Genomic DNA, 12013 nt, shown 5'->3' on the forward strand with positions numbered 1-12013 from the left:
GCGCAGAGCAAGGTCTATATTTAGAGATAGTTAATATCTTAAAGAAGTACGACCCCGTTTTGCGGGGCCACTTAGAGTCGGGCCCAAAAAACGCCTCCTACATCAGCAACAGAATACAAAATGACATCCTAGAGTCACTGCATGCAGCCATTTTTTCTTCGATTGTCCACCGCATAGAAGGTAAAACAGTGTCGCTCATGTGCGACGAAACAAGTGACTGCAGTCATCATGAACAACTCTCCGTTGTTATTAGGTACTTGCGAAATTAAGAACAGGCCAGTGGAGGTCTTCCTTACTCTCGACAGGCTTAAAAATTTAGACAGCGACTCTGTGTTTTCCACATTGCAAGCAGTTCTCATCACCATCAATGTTTCCTGGAATTCTGTGAGTTCCGTCTGCTTTGACGGGGCTTCTACTATGTCAGGGCACGTTGCTGGCGTTCAAGCAAAGTGCAAAGAGCAGAACAACAAGCTCGTCTACGTTCACTGCTATGCCCACAGCTTGAACCTGGTGCTTGTCGATGCATGCTTGTCTTGAGCAGAAAACAGAATGATGTTTGATTTCTTCGGCGTTGTGCAACTTGCGTACAACTTTATTGAAAACAGTGTTGTGCACCATGCTGTTTTTGAGCGAATTTTCCAAACTGTCGGCACACAGCTGAAAACTTTGAAGTCTTTGTCTACAGCCAGATGGGCATGTCGTGCTGAAGCAGTAAAGGCCAGTTCGCTGTGAGAGCTACAGCGAACTGTCGAGTGCAGTAAGAACGATTGTGGACTCCACAAAGCACCCGGAGACGAAAGCAAAAGGCAAGGGACTCCTTTCCCAGGTGATGAGCTTTGACTTTGTCTGCAGCATGGAAATAGCTCACCCTATTCTACAGCTTATTTTGAAGGTTAGCCAAGCTCTTCAGGACCCTAAAATTAACCTTACCACTGCACTCAATGAAGTCAGGCATCTGCAAAAAGCGCTGCGAGAGATGAGGCCAGATGGGACAGTCTTTAAAAAGATGTTTGCGGAAGCTTCTTCGATCTGCGAGATGAATGAAATCGAGATTCCCGAAGTTCGAAGAAGAAAAATATCGAAGCATTTGACCAAAACTGGGCGAATGAATGTTTCTATGCGACAAAAGAGGAGGAATTTTGTGTCGGTGTTTTCTTTCCGATGCTTGACTCCTGTGTTCGAGGGATCGAGGAAAGGTTCACACAAGAAACTTTTGAGCTTGTGTGTGCTGTCCAGAACCTTTTGGGCCTCTCTGCGAGCGACGAACAAATATCTCTTATTTGTAGCTTTTTGAGGTAGCTTGGGTGCTGAAATGCAACTCCTGAAGTCCCGAACCAGCGACGAAAAAACAAACAGCATGACCGCCCATGACTGGCTGGATTCACTCAAAGAAAATGGGTTGGACAAGTCAGTATTCAAGGACTTTTCTCGCGCTCTTCAACTTTTTTCCACGATTCCTGTAACCAGTTGCTCGTGCGAAAGGACATCTTCGAAGCTCGCACATGTAAAGACCAAGTTAAGATCCATGATGTCGCAGGAACGGCTTCGTTGGCTGATGCTGCCCTTTGTGGAGCAGGACCTAGCAACATCCATCAGTTTTGATAATATCTTAAAGCATTTTACGACTGAAACGCGCAAACTTTTGTTATGAATGCATTTTAATTTCGCAGGATATGCTATCGCATTAACCTACAATGTCACATAATCCTACTTTATCCTTAATTGGTTGACAGCCGGCGGAAGAGGGTGCTTTACAGCCGATTCCGTCCGAACTAAGGTTCGCCTCTTACACCAATGGTATTTTTGCACAGCTCAGCTTGAATAGTACTTTTGTATAGTGTAGTTAATTTTACTGTGTGTTACTGTTTTCATTTGCACCAGCCCTGTTGTTGTGTTGTGTTAAATTGTTTTTTAAAGTCTACCGTTTGTGAATTGAAATTGTGTATCGTCTGAGCCCTCGTGCGATTCATTTTCTTTCTGTGTTTTGTGATGGCGCTTGTGCCCTACGAGTGCAAGCTGTGGTTTTTTTATCGTGGGGGTCTCCACATTTGTTTGGCAATAAATCGTTTTTGTTGTTAGAGAAGTTATCTCATCTTCTCATTTCTCCCACACTTCAAAGCGCATGTAAGTCCACTTTCACGCAGAGCACTCGCAAATCCAATTACTGCGGTCTACGAGGATATAGATACAATGACACGTAACAGTGGCAAGTATGACGTTTTGTGGCATTACGTCATGTTCGGTGTCACAGCTCAGATTTAATTTTTAGGTTCAAACGTATTTCAAGCCTTATCATTCTCCGGGCTCCATTCGTAAACCGCAATAATTAGACTTCCAAGTAATCTGCGGGAAAGTAAACTGAAAAGTAGTTTTATAGTGACACTGAAGAAAACTTGGAAGTCATATTTCGCGGTTAAAATATGGTGTTCTAGTGCACTCCTACTAGGGTACACTAGAACACCTTACGCCTACGGCGTAAGGGTCTCGGAGAGACGGGGGGGGGGGGGGGGGGGGCGCTGCAGTGAATTTGGCCCCCCCTATAGGAGGACCCTGTGCACGCCTATGATCTTGCAGTATGCTTTGCATGTTATATTTCTCAATTTCGAAATGATTAATTCTTGATATATTGATTGGAACATGTCATAGCATCAGTAAACCTAGATGCAAGGGTACAGAGAGGAGATAAAAAAAAAGAGGAACAACACACACACCATCCCCTTCAGTGTTGTCACTCTTTTTTTTGTGTCTTCTCCTTTCGGTCTTCCTGCGCCTAAGATTTAGTAATGTTTGAAATTCACGGTCTTGCCTGTGCCGTGATATGTCACAATGTCTGCTATGTTTCAAGTCAAGAGAGATGCCTAAATAGTTGCCATAGCACCCTATTTATAATGGCATGCAATAGCGTTTTAAATGTGTGGGATGTGTATGGGGGGGGGGTATGTTGCCATGACGAAAATTGTATAAATTATAGGAGGCATGTTGTCTCGAAAATGTTGTGTTTTATAAACTTTACTATAACTTACCTGATGCAGCATAAAATGCCCCAAGTTAACTTCTTTGCCTTCCTTTCTGCACTTCCTTCTTCCTTCTAATGCAGCAGTAGTCACTACTAACCATTCATGTTTTTAACTTCCTGTGACGCATAACACATCATTTCGATGCATTTCTACTACCCGCCATTGTGATAGGCAAAATATTTGCCTTACTTTTTTATCTCTGCCATTCCATGTGCCATAAAATGATGAGCACGTGCTCATATCGCAATAGGTGTCCACCCCCACTTTTGAACATTTAAAAAGTGATTAAGAACATATCAAGCACCCAGGCCAGTAAACTTCTAAATGTATTGAATGAAACAAGGCGCTCCTCCGCATCAACCACATTTCCCAGTGCGCTGGTGCAGAGCGGTGAAGCTTTCCATGCTCACTCCGGTAAGAAGCAATGAAGCTTCACATGAGAGTGCCAGCACAAAGCTGGCTGGATGCAAGCGGTGCAACTGCTTTAAGAAAATAGGGGTCCCACCAGACTGCAACACTGCTCCTGCACCGTTCTGGCTTTCAGCGCTGGAACCTGCAAAGTGCCCATCTCATATTTTTTACAATTATCTCCAACCATTTGATGAGCGCTTTCTCAATATTTTACGGCACATAGCTTCTGGTAGGAATGCCAGTTTCTTTGTCTTAAACACCAGCTGGTAGAGTACCTGCAAAACTCTTGAAAACCCATCGACAAACTTGGGGATTATGATTCTAACCCATTGTTCATAAAGCGATTGTGGTAAGATTTGTTTGTTATACCAAGAGCACAATAACACTGATCTTGGGAAGCTGTTTTTAACCACATTTTGATATCATACATGCATACATAACATGTCATTTACGGCAAAATTAACAAGACACCTGAGAATGGTAAGTTATCTTGAGTATTTATCATTCTTCCGTTCTTTTTGGGATGAGTTTTGAGTGGAATCCCCTTGCTTGAATGGGAACAATATAAGGCTTAAAATTTCACTGTTAATTATTTTTCAGTAATTTTTAATACATTTTAAATAAACTTTTTATTACTAATGAAAGACACAGGACTTGTTTATACTAACACTTCTTTTTACTGTAGGCTGCAAGTCTGCAAGCAAATATCAAAACTTGCCAATTTTAAATTAAGGAGTGCACAAATCATTCTTCTCTAAGAAGCTTAAAGGCTTTACTGAAGATTGGTACTTGGATAACTGACACTGCCTCACACTCTTTATAATAAAATGTCATGCTTTTGCTTTAACATTTGTGGTACACTGTTTCCCCTCTAATGTGTGGTACATGCCTTTATGCTTTCTGTAACTCTAATGGGATGTCTGGATCACCAAGTGGAGAAAGGTAATGTACTCCAAAATTTATGAAGGGGCAATAGGCTCTCAGAATTTATTGTTAAAGGTTTGCCGTTTGTCACCAGATGTAAAAAAAAAAAGTGTGCACAAGAAGTTGCGCCTATAATGGTAGAAGAGTGGCGTAGTAATTCCGTAAACACAATAATTAGGAGGTGCATCCACCAAGGACACGCTGTCGATATAACTGAGCATCCAAAACAACAATGTTATTCTTCTATGTATCATCATTGGTGCAATTTCCTGCACTCTTTCCAGTGCGCCATTTGACCGTTAACCAACAAAGTTGCTCTGCTCTCTCTGAAAGCATATTTTATACCTTTTGTGAGTTACTCTCGAAATAAATTTGCATACTGGTAGCTGTGTGTGTATCTTTTTATGTACCACCACATTATAATTCGTTGGGAGTAGTTTATAATAGACTCTGTGACTAATGAAAGAGAAGTTTAGGCATACTAAGATGTGATTCTCGGTATAGTGGGCATACCTCTGTAATGCAGATTTTTTTTTTGTTAAAGCCAGGAGTGCAAGTTTTATGGAGGTGCTAATAAAACATTTGGCACGATGCATGTGTTGCTGAAAAATTATTGGCCCATTCACCTCGTTTGGACAGAAGGTAAATAAAAAATAATCACACTGACGCACTGCCAGCACATCGAAGCAAAAGTTTTGCAGCAGGTGAGTAAGGCACAGGCACAAACAAGGTACGTGGACACAAAACTTTGTGCCTATGTGCCCAAACATAACTTTACATTTTAGCTCTGATATGGAAGGATTTATGCTCCGCTCATGTAAAAAGGTACTTCGCCAATTGTCTTTTTACTTGATTGCAAACAATGAGCTACAACAACCTCTTTTTAGAAAAATCTTAAGGGTGCAGGCGAGCTGGTGAATATTAACCATGTTGAATTAACCTGAGACGGGTAGAGAAGAAACATCAAAACGTAGAAGGGACAGACAATAGAAAGGGCGACGTCTCAAACTCGGCTAAGTCGTTTATTTAATCCACCTCCTAATATAGTCTCAATCTCAAGGTCATCTCCACCAACACGAAAGGACGAAGTCTATACAGATCAAGCGCCACAGCCTTCATCACACAATGCAAGAATGTTGACATTGTTACAGGTCGACGCGATAAGGCAACATCCATCCACCCTCAAACTTGAACAGAAGTATGAACTGTGTATAGAATAGTAGTAGTGGAAGAGATCCTTTTGTTAAAGTTTGAGGGTGGATGGATGTTGCCTTATCGCGTTGACGTGTAAACGTTGTCAACGTTCTTGCATTGTGCGATGAAGGCTGTGGCGCTTGATCTGTATAGATTTCGTCCTTTTGTGTTGGTGGAGATGACCTTGAGATTGAGACTATATAAGGAGGCGGACTAAATAAACAAGTTACGTGAGTTTGAGACGTCGTCCTGTCTATTTTCTGTCCCTTCTACGTTTTGATGTTTCTTCTCTACCCGTTTCAGGTTAATTAAACATAGCCTTTTTTTGCTTCTTTGCCACATATCTTCCTGTTTTTGAAGTTATGGTTAAGAGTAGGACTGGAATACGGAGTTTCAGTCCCAAACTCTCTACTCTGAGACATTTGGAGATCGCTTGTGAAAATCGCAACAGTACCAAAAAGCCAGATTGAGTGTTGTAGCTCGTAGAGGCTGGGATGGTACTCATTTGACCGCATAGGCAACTGCAGACAAGAAATACACCCAACTAAATGTGATGGGACTGTTTTTATTACAGCAACAAATGTGAGATACATTTTCCAGTGCTCGCTTCACCTATAAGTATCTCTTGCTGTAATTAAACTTGTAACCAGTCCAGTGCAAACACACTATGACAGCCACCTGGTTCGGGCCTTCGGCCTACATGCTCTACCCCCGTCTCTCGAGAGCAAAAGAAATGACATTTCAAATTAACTGATGTCGCCCAGATGAAGTAGTGATTCGAAAATATTTACTGACACTCAGCTTCCTCTATGCACTGGTCCAAATGAGAGTTGACTTTGTCCTAAACGATCGAGTGACTTTATATGACGCGAATTTGGTGTAAAAGGCAACCTCCACAGGACAAAACCGCAACACCCGGGGAGCTTCATCTCAATCTAGCTTCTTTACTGCCAGCGTGGTAGCGGAGTCTGCTAAGCATACTTCCGGGGCAGAAATTATTAAAGTGGTAGTGAAATTTTAATCAAACATGCCGCTTGTGTGGCTCAGAGGTGTAGCTTCTTTTCCGGCGCCGCTCATCGGGGCTCTGATCGATGCATCAACCACTTCGGTCCACGACGAACACTCGAGCAGCGCAGGTGGGTACAAAAGCGAGGTGCTCGCCCTCGCAGGATAGCATGATACCGCTAGCTTCCGCCGGTTCCGAGTTGCTTTTCACTACGCACTTCGTCACCGAGCGGGATGTACTACAGTCCACTCTGGTGCAGAATATAAGTTCTGGTACATGCAGCTTGTAAGCAAGGCGCTGCACAGAGCCGTTAGTTGTTGTTGTTGGGTGTTTAATGGCGCAAGAGCAACTTAGGCCATATTGCGCCAAAACAGAGGTTTTTATAGGGAGCTTAGAGATGCAATCCAAAAGAACTGCAGGCTACAGCTGGTGTAAAAGGCCAGTTTTATGCAGGAAATTTATAACTCGATTGAACGGAACCAAGGGTTGGTCGCCAAGTAGAAAATAGGGATGGAAAGGAAGGTGATCTCGGAAAAGTTCTGGAAAACATAATCGGCGCTGTTGATTTAAAGATTTACAATGCCACAGGATATGTAAGACAGTCACAGCTTTACCACAGTTGTCGCAAAGCTTAACATCCTCATCGCAGAGCAGGTGCAGGTGAGTCAAACGGGTATGCCCAATTCTTAAACGGCAAAGAAGAACTTCAACGTGACGATCTTTATGAAAAGAGCTCTCCCATACCCCCAGAAGGGGCTTGATAATGTGGAGCTTGTTCTCGTTTTCCATATCCCAATCCAGCTGCCATGACTTTATAATCAGTTTCTGTATGAACAGTTTCAGGTCTTGGTGTGGCAGGCCAAAGGGCAGTTTTGGGCATTCCTTTGCAGAGGCAGCAAGCAAGTCTGCTTTCTCATTGCCAGGAATACCCACGTGGCTTGGGACCCAGCAGAATTTAATCAGGTGTCCTTGTTGAAGCGCTTGATTTAACCGAACCCGAAGACGTTGCACAAGAGGGTTCTTGCTGTCTGTTAAGGACAAAATTGCTACAAGAACGCTCTGAGAATCAACAAACAGAATTGCTTTCATGATATTGTTCTCTAATAAATACTCCACAGTCATTAAAATGCCATACAATTCAGCTGTAAAAATACTTGCAAGAGTGTTGAGTTGTCGAACTTTCCTGAAAGCAATGGAATAAACCGCACATCCCGCAAAAGTTGATGTTTTAGACCCATCAGTGTAAAAGTGCAAATAGTCCTCGTATTTCTGTTCCAATTCGAAAAACTCCTGTTGCAGAACAAATGGAGAAACAGCTCTCTTTCTGTACTTGGACAGTGACCAGTCACAGGAGATTGGTAGAAGGTCCCAAGGTGCAACTCTCTCATTGCTCCTCAGCAAAGCAGCCTCACTAAAGGGAAGATGGAGCAATGTTGCCATGCTCTGCACTCTGAAACTCAGGGGCCGAACAATGCTCGGCCTGTTTTCAAAGAGTCGGAAGGATCTAGAAGGTTGGAGGGCACCAAAAGTAGGATGTTGAGGACAGCTGTATATCTTGTAAGCCTAACAAAGACTCAAATATTGCCTTCGTCTTTCCAGGGACATTTGATGTGTATCAGCATACAAGCTCAACACAGGTGATGTTCGAAATGCCCCCGTGGCAAGTCGGAGCCCCAGATGATGGACCGGGTCCAACATCTTTAGGGCGGACGGACGTGCCGACCCATAAACAATCGCGCCATAGTCCAGGCGAGACCGCACCAAGGAGTTATAAAGTCGCAAGAGGCACCGTCTGTCAGACCCCCAGGACGTATGCGACAGGACTTTGAGGATGTTTGATGAACGTAGGCATTTCTGCTTCAACTCTTTCAAGTGGGGTATAAAGGTGAGCTTTTTATCAAATATTATCCCTAAAAACTTGTGTTCCTTCTTTACAGATATAGCAATGTCATTCAAGTGCAACAATGGATCTGGAGACAAGCCACGGCGGAGTGAAAAGGGAACACAGATTGTCTTTTCGGGAGAGAACCTGAAACCATTTTGATCAGCCCATTTGCTCATCTTATTGATTGTGAGCTGCAATTGCCGTTCACAACTGGACAAGTTGCAAGAAGAAAACGATATCTGCACATCGTCAACATACATTGAATAAAATACAGATGGTGGTATAACTTTAGCCAGACTATTAATCTTCACTGCAAAAAGTGTAACACTTAATACTCCACCCTGAGGGACGCCACTCTCCTGGAGAAAAACATCCGACAGGATGGAGCCCAAACGCACTTGGAAGGTCCAACCCGTCAAGAAGCTTTGAATACAGCGAAGCATGCGACCTCTGACACCATATGAGTGCAAGTCTCGAAGTATCCCATATCTCCAAGTAGTATCATAAGCCTTTTGGAGATCAAAAAAGACAGAAACACAATGCTGGCGATGGACAAATGCTTCTCGGATAGAAGTTTCCAGGCGGACAAGGTGGTCAACCGTAGAGCGACCCGCTCGGAAGCCACACTGATTCCTATCGAACACACCCTCTGCCTCTAAAAAGTGTACAAGACGGCGATTAACGAGTCTCTCATAGGTTTTGCCCAGGCAGCTTGTCAATGCAATTGGGCGATAGCTCGTCGGTAAAGAGGGGTCTTTGCTGGATTTCAGAAGAGGAATTATGTGTGCCATTTTCCAACAGTCAGGAAAACAGGCAGCATCCCACAATAAATTAAAAAAGGTGAGCAAACTGTTTAGAGATTCAGACGACAGTCTCCTTAGCATCTCGTATTGAATTCTATCCGGCCCAGCCGCAGAGTCTTTTTTGACGCCGAGAGCCAGTTCAAGCTCACACCGTGTAAATGGCTTGTTATAAGCAGCACCCTGACCACCAGACAAAGGAATAGTTTGTTTTTCTGCTACTGATCGAAACTTCTTAAAAGATTCACTATAATTGGCCGAGTTGGACACTTCCTGGAAGTGTTTACCAAGAACATTTGCTTGTTCCTGAAGTGATGCTGCTGATGGAAAAAGGGGTATCCTAAAAGACCGATAGTCTCCCCTGATCTTCCTAAGACGATCCCACACTTCCTTTGAAGAAACAAAACTACTCAAAGAGGTCACATACTTTCTCCAAGAACTGCCTTTGGCTCGCCTTCGCGTCCAGCGAGCTTTGGCTCTTCTTTTCTTGAATTCAAGTAAATTCCTAGGAGTGGGATAACGTCTGAAGATGCACCATGCCTTGTTTTGCGACTTGCGTGTTGTGGAGCAGTCCTTGTTCCACCATGGCTTGCATCTCTTGGGGAGTCGTCCAGAGGTCTGAGGGATACTGTGTGATGCAGCATTTATAATCGCTTCAGTAACATACAGCGTGGCATCTTCAGGGCTCATGTTTACAAGAACGGACGAATCGATAAAAGCCTCCAAACAAAAAATAGACCAGTCAGCCTTTTCCAATTTCCACCTTGGGAGTCGTGTCGGAATAGAAGGAATTGGCATTGTACTTTCTAAAACAATAGGGAAATGATCACTTCCAAAAGGATTATTTAAAACTTTCCATGAAAAGCATGGAAGTAAAATTGGTGATGCAATGGAAAGGTCAATAGATGTAAATGATTGATGTGCTGCACTAAAAAATGTGGGATCTCTCCCATTAAAAAGACACAACCCAGATGATAATAAAAAACGCTCTATGATGCCTCCACGTGAATCCTGGCGAACACTACCCCACAAAGGGTGGTGGGCATTAAAATCGCCTAAAATTAAAAAAGGTTGAGGTAATTGTTTTACAAGTGATTCAAGTTCACACATATGCAGTGCAGAGTTAGGTGGCAAATAGAGAGAAACAACTGTGATCAAGCGGTCAACAAGAAGGCGTACCGCTACAGCCTCTAAGGGCGTAGAAAGGGGTACCTCCGAGCAAGCAACACCACTCTGCACCACCAGTGCCACTCCTCCCGACGTATTTGGGGAGAGTCTATCTTTCCTAAAAACTTGGTGCCGACGTAAAATTTGTGTATGAGTGTCATTTAAATGTGTTTCTTGCAGGCTGAGGGCGATTGGTCTCAACTGGTCTATAAAATAATTTACATCATCTATATTTCTGATAAGGCCACGGCAGTTCCACTGCATAAAATGGAAATTGGTCATTGTTTAAAAAATGAGATTAAAATCTGAATAAAGAAGAAACGCTGGGCGAATAAATGAAAGTTCTAAAGCTGCTGCATGTGGCATAAAATAATTTACAATCTCACGTTGGAGGGATCACAGGTTTTTTGCTTTTGTGTTTACTTTTAGAAGTCTGCCACTCCATGTCGTCTTGGTCAGACGCATGAGTGGAGACTTCTCCACACTCATCCATGGCTTCACTTTCCTGAGGCGAGGCTTTTCCTGCAGGTTTCTTCAGGTTCGGGGAACGGGGCGCCATACGCCGCCCGCGACCAGGCCCAGCCAAGGCGGCAGAGGAGGTGCTGGGCGAAGCGTCGCCCAAGTCCACCCGTTCCTGTCCCTTTGGTGCTGCAGGAGCGGCACGAGAGCCATGCCGCTCTTTTGATGATGCTCTCTCCAGGGAGTGTGGGCGAGAGTGTCGACCCATCTCCCTGGAAGGAGACTGTGGAGGAGGGACGGTTGCGGCAGCCACCGGCCCATCCTGGGTTTGGGAAACAGCCTGAGAAGATACAGGCTGTTGCCCTGTTGGAGTGCGAGGGTTCGCACTCTGGCTGGGAAGGTCGGAGGACCGCCCAGCCGAGATTGCACGCCCCGGAAGCTGAATCTTCAGCTGGGGCGTGGGGGACTGCAGTGGCCTCCCATAGTCCAGAAAGGATGTCTGGGTGGCCACTGCTACCATCAGTGGTGCAGGTCCCCGCTGCACCACCTGCGCAAAACTGCCTTTACGTAAGAATCCAAAGCGACGGCGTGCCTCTGGGTAGGAGAGGTTTTCCTTGACTTTAAGTGCAAGTACCTCCTTCTCCTCCTTCCACGTTCTGCATGATCGAGAATATGCAGGGTGGGGATCACCGCAGTTCACACAGTGTGCGTCGTTGGTGCAAGAGTCTGTGGTGTGGTCATTCTTGGCACATTTTGCACATGTAGCTTTTCCACGGCATTGCTGGGAGCCATGGCCAAACCTCTGGCATTTGAAACACCTTCGAGGATTAGGCACATAGGGCCGAACCCTGCAGTGGAGATAGCCAGCTTTCACGGCCTCTGGAAGCGTGGCGGACTCAAATGTTAAGACTATGTGTTTTGTCTTGAGTTCTGTGCCATCACGACGAATTGTGATTCGACGGGCAGCGACAACTCCTTGGCTAGAGAGGCCCTCCACCAGCTCTGCGTCAGATGTGTCCAACAGGTCGTCTTCGGAAATTACTCCTTGGACGGTGTTCAATTTGCGGTGAGGAGTAACAGTGACATTATAGTCCGACACAGAGTTAAGACCCAAGAGGGCATCACTCTGCTGCTTTGTAGTGATTTCCAC

This window comes from Ixodes scapularis, unplaced genomic scaffold, assembly GCF_016920785.2.
Source record: "Ixodes scapularis isolate PalLabHiFi unplaced genomic scaffold, ASM1692078v2 PGA_scaffold8__174_contigs__length_109621045, whole genome shotgun sequence".
Classification (NCBI taxonomy): Eukaryota; Metazoa; Arthropoda; class Arachnida; order Ixodida; family Ixodidae; genus Ixodes; species Ixodes scapularis.